This window comes from Nannospalax galili, unplaced genomic scaffold, assembly GCF_000622305.1.
Source record: "Nannospalax galili isolate Female #2095 unplaced genomic scaffold, S.galili_v1.0 scaffold2256, whole genome shotgun sequence".
NCBI classification, from domain to species: domain Eukaryota; kingdom Metazoa; phylum Chordata; class Mammalia; order Rodentia; family Spalacidae; genus Nannospalax; species Nannospalax galili.
This window is the reverse complement of record NW_008337390.1, coordinates 123,411-133,384: the sequence shown is the minus strand read 5'-3', so window position 1 is coordinate 133,384 and position 9,974 is coordinate 123,411. Positions and strand designations below refer to the sequence as shown.

The window sequence follows — 9,974 nt, the reverse complement described above, 5'->3', positions numbered from 1 at the left end:
GGAGGCCAGGAATCTACATAGAAAAATGCATTTAAATCTGAGTCAAAAAGAGAGAGGGAGGGAGGGAGGGAGGGGAAGAAAGAGAAAGGGACTGGAAAGATGGCTCAGCCAGGAAGAATGAGACACAGGTGTGTGTGTGTGTGTGTGTGAGAGAGAGAGAGAGAGAGAGAGAGAGAGAGAGAGAGAGAGAGAGTCTAAGTTCTACTTCTCCAGTAAGCTCTCTGTTTTACGCTGCTGTTCCACAGAAATGGGCTACTTAGGCCTGGGGGAGCAACTGATTCGTACACGTAGGCTCTGGAAAAAGCACTGCTCTATCTTCATCCAAGAGCTGGTCGATTTGTCTTGTTTCTTTGGAACCATCAATAAAAAGAAGCAACGTTCTCATGTTAGTTTTACTCATGTCTGCAGATCAGAGCACTACTCATGGCTCAGCAGCACACGGGCTGGCTTGGCCAAATGGACGTATGAATGCATGCATTCAGACTGCATATTGCTACAAAACGGGACGTGGGAATATGCTGTGCACCTCAGGTTGAGAAATGACCAAGAAATCAAGATATAAATTAAGGTGATATATATCAATGCTATTATTCATAAAAACCTTATTTAGTAATAAAAATTTGCTTTGTTTAAATATGAATGTTATTGTCTGCTTCTCATGGTTAGGAAATAATAGTCTTTCTGAAAAGCAAGTGCTTTTTCACTACAATTCCATGTCTTGGGCCTCATCTTCTGAAAAGTCAGACATAGAACTCTCTGATGAGCCAGTCTCCTCTTCCTGGTCTTTCAGGGCCTCCTCCGTTCTGGATGTAGTCTTTAATTTTCTGCTTGTATTCTTCTGGTGGGTGGAGGTACAGTGCTGCAGCATCACCATTGAGAGGATGGGTTAGTATAGGTCAACAACTGGGGCAGGAAAGACTCAAATATATTGGTAAGATCACAGAGAGCTGTCCCAGTCTGATTAATTACATCTAGACACACAGTTCCTGACCCGAGAACATCCTTGATGTTGGGATGGTTGATATAGTTTCATCAGTGTTGGGATGTAAAATTTTATTCATGAATCCTTCAGAATCCCAAGCTGGGCATGGTGGTACACGCTGTTTGGCCCAGTACTTGGACGGCAGAGGCAGGTAGATCTCTGTTAGTTCCAGGCCTGGTCTACATATTGAGTTTCAGGCCAGCTCTAGTACACACTTCAGGTTTTGTTTTGTTTTGTTTTGGTCTTTTTGACACATGGTCTCTCTGTAGCCTCCAGCTGGCTTGGAACTCACTATGTAGACCAGGCTGGCCTTGAACTCACAAAGCTGCACCTGCCTCTGCCTCCCAAGTAGTACACAGTTCTTAAACTGTAGACATAAATTGTTAAATTGCTCTCCGTTATGGATGTACCAATTTGCCGTCTTGCCTTAAAAAAATGCCCATTTTGCCAGGCGTGGTGGCGCACGCTTGTAGTCCCAGCACTTGGGAGGCAGAGGCAGGCAGATCTCTATGAGTTCAAGGCCAGCCTGGTCTACATAGTGAGTTCCAGGACAGGTGGGGCTACAGAGAGACCCTGCTTCAAAAAGACAAACAAAAAGCCCATTTCCTTGCATACTCAACAATGGGTTTTATGTACTTAAAAGTTTATAATCTGACTAGCATCTTTAAAATTTGTTTTATTTATTTATTTATTTATTTTTGTTTTATGTGTATGAGTGTTATACCTTCATGTATGTAAGTGCTCCCGTGTTGAGCAATGCCCATGGAGGTCAGAATAGAGTCTCGGATCTCCTGGAACTGAAGTTATGGACAGTTGTTAGCTGCCAAGTGGGATTCGAATCTGGGTCTTCTGCAAGAGCAACCAGTGCTTTTAACTACTGAGTCATCTCTCCAGTCCCGTAAAATAGCATCTTACTGTTTTAAATTACTTGCTAATTACTATGACTATAAATAATTTTTCATATATTTATTGGCCATTTAATTTTAAGATTTCTCTTTGTAAACTAGTTTTTCTGTGTTTCTGGCCTGTTCAGTTAAGACAGCAGCTGTCCTCCAGCGCTGGCTGTTTACTGTCATTCTTCCTCATTTTCTGAGTGAGTCTCGACCACCAGAATTTGGGGTAGTTTATTTTTAATTTTTTAGTGTTTTTTCAAAAACAATTTCTCATTATTTAACCTTGGCTGGTCTGTAAATTGCTGTGTAGCCCAGGCTGGTCTTGAACTTACTTGGTCCTCCTCTCTTGCCTCCCAAGTGCTGGGATTATGGTGTGTGCCACCATCCCTGCTTACTCAATTTGTCATTTGAATTTTACTCTTGTGATTTTTACTCTTGTGAAACAATTTTTCTGGTGCTGTGAATCAAATGAAAATTTTGTTGGTTTGCTTTGAGATATGGACATAGTATGTATCCCAGGCTATTCTTGAACTCAATAGCCTCTGCCCCACAATAACCTGGATTACAGGTGTGTGCCACCATGTCTAGCTTCAAAGGAAAAATTTAATATAAAGTCTCTCAATCTTTCATTTGTTACTTATTTTTAAAAAATATTTTATTTTTATTTTATGAATGTTTTGCCTGAATGTATGTTAAGTGCATCACGTGCAAGTTGGTGCCTGCTGAGGCCAGAAGAGAGTGTCGGATCTCCTGGAACTGGAGTTAAGGATGGTTGTTAGCTGCCTTGTGATACTGGGAACTAATCTCAGTCCTCTGGAAGAGCAGCCAGTGCTCTTAACTGCTGAGCCATCTCTCTACTCCCTCACTCTTAGTCTTTACCAGTAGCATTGTGCTTGGAAAGCTCCCATTTGCCCCAGATGATGTAACTATTTAATTTATAGTTTCTTTTTTTATCTTGTGGTTTTTTTTTTTTTTGACAGGGTCTCCCTGTAGCCCTGTCTGGCCTGGAATTCATTATGTAGATCAGGTGGGCCTCACCTGCCTCTGCTTTCTGAGTGCTGGGATTAAAGGTATCCATGCCCAAGCGTGGCTGCTGTGATAATTCTTACAAAATTAAAAATGAATTTTAAGATGTAAGAAACCAAGTATTAACTTACTACCTTTCTCGTTAGAGGGTCCTCTTTCTTCCCTTTTTTCTTTTATTTAAAAAATATTTTACTTGTTATTTTTAAAAAATGTTTTGTTACTTCTGTTTTATGTGTATGAGTGTTTTGCCTGCATGTATGTAAGTGCACCTATGTGTGTGCAATGCCCTGCAGAGAGGGGCCAGAAGAGATTGTTGGAGCCCCTGGAACTGGAGTTACAGATATTGTTAGCTACCATGTGTGTGCTGGGAATTGAACCTGGGTCCTCTGGAAGAACAGCAAGTGTTCTGAACCACTGAGTCATCTCTTCAGTCCCATTAAAAATTTTTTTATGTGTGTGACTGCATTGCCTGCATATATGTAAGTGCACCCATGTCATGCAATGACCGTGGAGGTCAGAAGAGGGTGTCAGATCCCCTGGAACTGGAGTTAAGAATGGTTAACTGCCATGTGGGTGCTGGGAATGGAACCTGGGTCCTCTGCAAGCACAGGCAGTGCTCTTAACCACTGAGCCATCTCGCCAGTCCCCTGTTTCTTTTAGAATAATTATTGAGAACAAGATAAAATCTTGCAGCAGCAGCTATGGAAAGTGAGAGCTGCTAGCTGAATTCCAGATCAGACTTGGGGTTCTTATTGTAGTCCGAGTTCATGAATTTGCTGTGGCACCAAGTGCTGAGATGCTATGTTTGAATACTTTTCTCCAATGGTGTCATTATTATCAATGTTTAAGTCCACACTTGATGATAGTCAGAATTGTACACAAGAATGTATGGTATGTACCGAGCTTGTTTAAGTAGGTTCTGAGTGTTTGTTCTGCTATGACAAAATACCTACTACTGAGTAATTTAGAAATGACAGATTTATTTCTCATTTCTCATAGGAAGGTCAAGGAGTCAGCAGGCTGTGTCAGGTGAGGGCTGATCTTGGCTTCTAAGATGGCAGCTTCCTGCCATAGCCTCCAGAGGAAAGGAACACTTTGTCCTCAGATGGCAGGTAAAGCTAAAAAGGAATTAGTTAGTTCCCGACAGCCTTATATAAGGACACTAATGTGAAAGGTTCTCAAGGGCCCTAACCACCTGCCTAAAGGGCCCCCCTTTATTATAATCACCTTGGGTTTAAGTTCTGACATAAGAATTTTGGAAAGAAATACATTCAAACCATAGAAGGTTCCTTCTGACCTTGTCTATATTTCATTCAAGAAGCATTTACCAAATGCCTCCTAAAATTCATTGCTTGGCTAGGTTCTGGAATTATAAGGATATAAACTCGGTATGGTGGCTCATGCCTGTTGTCCTAACATTATGGAGGATGACGCACAAGAATTGCAAGTTTGAGCTTAGTCTGGACTACCTAGCAAGTTTCAGGCCACCTGAGTTGCATAGGGAAAACTTGTCTCAAAAGCAAACAAACAAAAAAAAAAAAACAGACAAACAGTGCTTGCTGTCAACACACAGATGATCATTTAAATTAAAAAAAATTTTTTTTATGAGTGTTTGGCCTTCATGTATGTGCACCGTATGCATGCGATGCCCACAGAGGCCAGGAGAGGGTGTTGGGTTCCCTGGAAATGAAGTTACAGTTAGTCACCATGTGGGTGTGGGGAACTGAACCTGGGTCCTCTGCAAGAGCAGCCAGTGCCATCTCTCCAATCCGTATAAATGATAATTTTAATAAAATGTAAATTTAGAATTGTATATAGAATGCTAAGGGGGCATTGAATAACAAAACCATGGTGGTTAGAGGGGCCAAGGGAGCTTCCCAAACTGGATGAGGACTGAGCAGATGGAGTCTTGAAGGATAAGAAACAGTTAGCAACTGCTAACTGGCTAGGACTAGATACAACAGCTTGAATAAGACTTGGAAGTAAACATATATGCAAAGTGAGAATTTTTGAGTCAGTTATTTTGACATGATTTGACTTAAGCTTCCCACCAGTGTTTTTTGTTTTAACATCTCACTAATGTATGCAACAAACAAGCCCGTGGTGGAGCTGTTGCCGTCGTCGTCGTCGTCATCATCATCATCATCATCATTTTTATCATCTTCATCATCATTTTGGGGTAGGGCTAAAATGGAGGTGTTTGGCATATATACAATTTTCAAATGACTATAGGCTCTACATGTATAAGGAAAGGGATGTGACAGATGACCTTGAATGCTGGATGGAAGCCAGATCACAAAGGGCACCGCACCATTTAAAAAAGACTGGACTTGAGCTTGTGGGTGATAGAGGGGACTGAAGGGCTTTTAAGCTTGGCCACACTTACTTGGTGAAAGATGCATTTGAGGAGGACAAGAGCACAGGCATAGAAACTAGTTTTGAGTTGATAACACTGCCGGAGAGAAAAGAACTGGTTCGAGGGTAATAGGAAACACCATGGTTGAGTGGTTATAGGAAATGAGGGCAGGAGTCTAGCATTGAGCTATGTGACAGAGTTATAATACAAATTAAGACAGAAAACTCAGAAGGAGGAAGAAAAGGAAGAAAGCAGAAGAACTAGGAGAGGAATTCAGCTTTTTAATGTGTGGCTCGGTTGTTACAGATCATTTAAATACAAGAATCTTGAGAATTTTGACATTCTTATCCAATCCTTCTAAGACATTATATTTCCAAGCAGGGTGGGGTGTTATTACTCCCTCCAGGGCTACCTAGCAAGGTCTGGAAACATTCCTAATTATCATAATGATGGGGAATAGAGCTCCTGGCCTCGAGTGAGTAGAGGCCATGATACTGCCAGACTAGGACAGACCAGTCTTCCACGGCAAAGAGACAAATGCTCCAAACATCAGTAATGTCAAAATGACGTTATTTTGGGAACACCAGCCACCTTACGTTATTTTGGGAACACCAGCCACCTTACTTTACAGGTTTTTCAAGGGCCAATCATTCAGTTTGGATAGTAAGGATACATCAATTAAAAGACATCATCAGAGGCTGGAGAGATGGTTCAGTGGTTAAGAGCACTAGCTGCTCTTCCAGAGGACCGAAGTTCACTTCCCAGCACCCACTCAGGTAGCTCACAACTGCCTGTAAGTCCAGCTCCAAGGGATCTGACCCTCTTCTAGCCTCCATGGGTACCTGCACACATTTTACCTCCACAGACATAGACGCATATATACATAAATTTTAAAAAAACCTTTAAAAAACATCACCAACTAGGTGTGATGGTATACACTGTAATCCTAGCACTCGAGAGGCAGAGATAGGAGGATCACTGCAAGTTTGAGACCAACATGGTCTACACAGGGAGTTCTAGTCCAGCCTGGGCTATGATACCCTTTCTCAAAAATTAAAAAAAAAAATACCATTACTTAGAAACCAACTGTGCTAAATAGCTTTAGTGACAACTTGACACACTTGGGTTGAGGGAGCTTCAGTTGGGGAATTGCCTCCATAGGAGTGGTCTGTGGCCATGTCGGTGGGGCATCTTCTTTGATTGTTGAGTGATGTGGGAGGGCCCAGCCCACTGTGGATGGTGCCACCCCTGGGCAGGTGGGCCTGTGTTGCATAAGAAAGCAGGCTGAGCTTGCCAAGGGAGCAAGCCAGTAAGCAGCATTCCTCCATGGTCTGTGCTCCAGCTCCTGCCTCCAGCTTCCTGCCCTGAGTTCCTATCTTGGGCCCCTTGATGAATTGTGACCCAGGAGATGTAAGCTGAATAAACCCTTTCCTCCCCAAGTTGGTAGTGTTGAGACTATTTTGTCACAGCAACGGAGAAAAAAACTAGGACACCAACAGAATCTGATTGTTGAAAGAGAAATTAAAAGTCATCTAGGCTGGGTGTGGTGGCACATGCCTTTAGTCCCAGCACTTGGGAGGCAGAGGCAGGCAGATCTCTGTGAGTTCAAGGCCAGCCTGGTCTACATAGTGAGTTCCAGGGAGAGCTGGGGCTACAGGGAGACCCTGTCTCAAAAAGACAAAAAAAAAAAAGAGTCATCTAATCAGGGGCTGGAGAGATGGTTCAGCAGTTAAGAGCACTGACTGCTCTTGCAGAGGACCAAGGGTCTGACACTCTCTTTTGACTATCTTGGGCATTGCATGTCACAGGTGCGCTTACACACGTGCAGGCAATACTATAATACCCACAAAAATTAAAATAATAAAATATTTAAAAATAATTTATTTTCTCTGTATACATGTTTAAAATTTTATTATTATTTTTTTATGTGTATGAGTATATAGCCCGTATGTAGGTAGGTACATCTGTGTTGGGTGTCGGATCCCCTGGAACTGGAGTGAGGGATGGTTGTTAGCCACCATGTGGATGCTGGGAACTGAACCTAGGTCCTCTGCAAGAACAGCCAGTGGTTTTAACAGCTGAGACATCTCTTCAGCCCCCAAACTGGGTCTTTAACCACAGACATTATACGAATATTGTTATGATGAAAAAAAAAATTAGTACCAACTGAAAAGTTTTCCTGCTTCCTCTCCTGAACTGAGTCACTGCACACTGGCTGGCGGCCCGGCTCAGGGCAGTCTCCCAGTTCAGTCTCTAGAAATGGACCTCAATCACTAGCTTGCAGATCACATTATATTTGTTGGCAACACGTGCTGCACCAGCGTCATTTCCTGCTCAGGCATCAGCTGAATGTCAATGCGACGCAGCACTAGCTGGGCCATTCCAGAAAGAGGGCATACTACACGCAGCACTAATCAGGCCTAGAAGAGAAAACCGAGCCCAGACACCAGGCAGGGGAGCCTGACGTCTTCACTGAGATTATGAAAATCCCAGGTCTAGGTGCCCGAGGCTGCGTTCATCAGGCCAAACAGCCGAGGTCCACGTCCATTACTGCTGGGCATCTTAGTTCACTGATTTGGTGGCTCCAGGCCAGGATTGCATAACAGATCAGAGGCCCAAGGGGGTACAGATGACCAGAAGGGCCTCTGGCTGCCTGGCGAAGCCCAGTGTGGCCTGGGATGGGGGGCGTGGACGTGGACCCGGGAGGCCTAAGTGTAGAGGGGGTTCTTTGCCCAACTAGGCCTCTGCCTAGCACCGTTTCTTGAAGGCCCTTTGTGAGACCTCGACCCGGGCAACAAAGAGGCCACGAGATGGCAGCAGAGGACACAGCCTGGGACACAAAACCTGCCAAAAAACAGGTTGAGAAACGGAAGAGACTTGGGAAATACCATCAGTTGTCTATAATCATGTATTCAAAGTCAGAATAAATAACCGAATTTCAAATAATTGAGGGTAAAATTCATCAGCACGGGGATTTTCTCAATCTTTTCACAGGGTTAAAAGCCGTACATCAAGCTGCATGAACTGGCTGTTTTTCCAGTGCTTAAAAGCCAAAGAATAGTGGGTCACGGCCTTTCAAATCTGACGTCAGCAGGAGCCTTGTTACAGTCCCTTCTTTCTGTGAAGTTCTAATTCAAGTAAAATGAGTAAGTTCCATAGAGGCTGCCAAACTGATGAGGAATGTGGCAGATGCACGGTTGCTGGGGAGCACTGTAGCATAGCACAATGTGTGGTGGTGCAGACAGGGACTCTGGTCACAGTGTTTGGGGGGGTTGTACTGAGGAACACAGGGGGAGACTCAGTCTTGGTGTGGGGCTGGTAGAGTGTAATACCCAGGAAAGAGGTATTGGCAGCAATCTCTCAACTTGTATTTGGAAGCTCTGCCCACCCCACATTCCCTTACTACCTTCTCACTGACCACCAAAAATTTCTCCAGGCATTGAAAATGTCCCCTGGGAGGCAAAATGACCCTTTCCTGAAAAACTGATGCTCTAAAAGGATAATAACTTTATGTTTAGCCCCTCCAAGAGTTTGCATTCCACAAACTCTACAGGAACCGTATTGTACACCCCAAACCCAAATCCTTCTAATAATGTAGAAACTGACCATTGAAGGGACTACAGGCTGACTCTGACCTTGAATTAAAAAAAAGTTATAAGTAAAAGCAATATTTCTTTTTAAAAAATATTTTATTGCTTTTATTTTATGTGTATGAGTATATGCCTACATGCATGTGAGTGTACCATGAAGGTCAGAAGAGGGCATCGGATTCCTCTGGAACTGGAGTTAAGGACAGTTCATAGCTGCCATGGCCATGTAGGTGCTGGAAATTGAACCTGGGTCCTCTGCAAAAGCAGTCAGTGCTCTTAACCGCTGAGCCATGTCTCCAGCAGCCCTTCAATATTTCAAAATAAAAATAGTATACATGTGAAGTCAGAATTTCTGACATCTGTAAAAATAATTGAAACTAAGGCACTACCTGGTCCACAGTCCTACTTGGTGATACTTGGTAGAGACACCCATTCATTTAAATACAGTGCACACTCCCTGTTACCAGATGCCCTATCCACGCCACTCATTTAAACCATTCTTTGCCTTCATAGGCAATTTATTTTGAACCTCTGAAGTGCCTTATATTTTTCCTTATATGACTTGACTTTAGCCTTACATCCCAGTAAGATAAAGATGATAAACAGTATTATAATCTCAACATAAGCAAAATATAGTCCAGCCCAAGCAACAGAACCAAAATCTAGGTTTCCTGACATCCAGTTTTATTATTTTTCCTATTAAAAATTTCACATGGGAGCCAGGCATGGTGGCACATACCTTTGATCCTAGCACTTGGAGCAGAGGCAGGTGGATTTCTGTGATTGAGGCCAGCCTGGTCTACATAGTGAGTTCCAGGCCAGCAGGGGCTATAAGGAGACCCTGTCTCAAAAAGACCAAAAAAAAAAAATTTTTTTTTTTTAATTTTAAGCCAGGTGTGGTAGCGCAAGCCTTTAGTCCCAGCACACTGGCTTCTGTGTTGCTTTGTCTTGCCTATTCTCAAAGGTGTGGGGTAGATGCTTATCACAATCTATGAGGGTGTCAGCAGTCAGAGAAAAATCTAAGGAATCTTCCTTGCTAACATGCTTGGGTTAAAAAGCTGAGAAAGACATCTTTGCATCAAAACTCTAGAAGTTTCTCTCTGCTGGACTGCAGTAGCAGCAAGCGA

At 43.1% G+C, this 9,974-nt stretch overlaps 1 pseudogene; it reads right to left on the bottom strand.

Moving 5' to 3' along the window:
* Positions 1-703: 703 nt before the first annotated feature.
* LOC103733640 lies at positions 704-1,061 on the bottom strand (annotated as a pseudogene).
* Between the last annotated feature and the right edge of the window lie 8,913 nt (positions 1,062-9,974).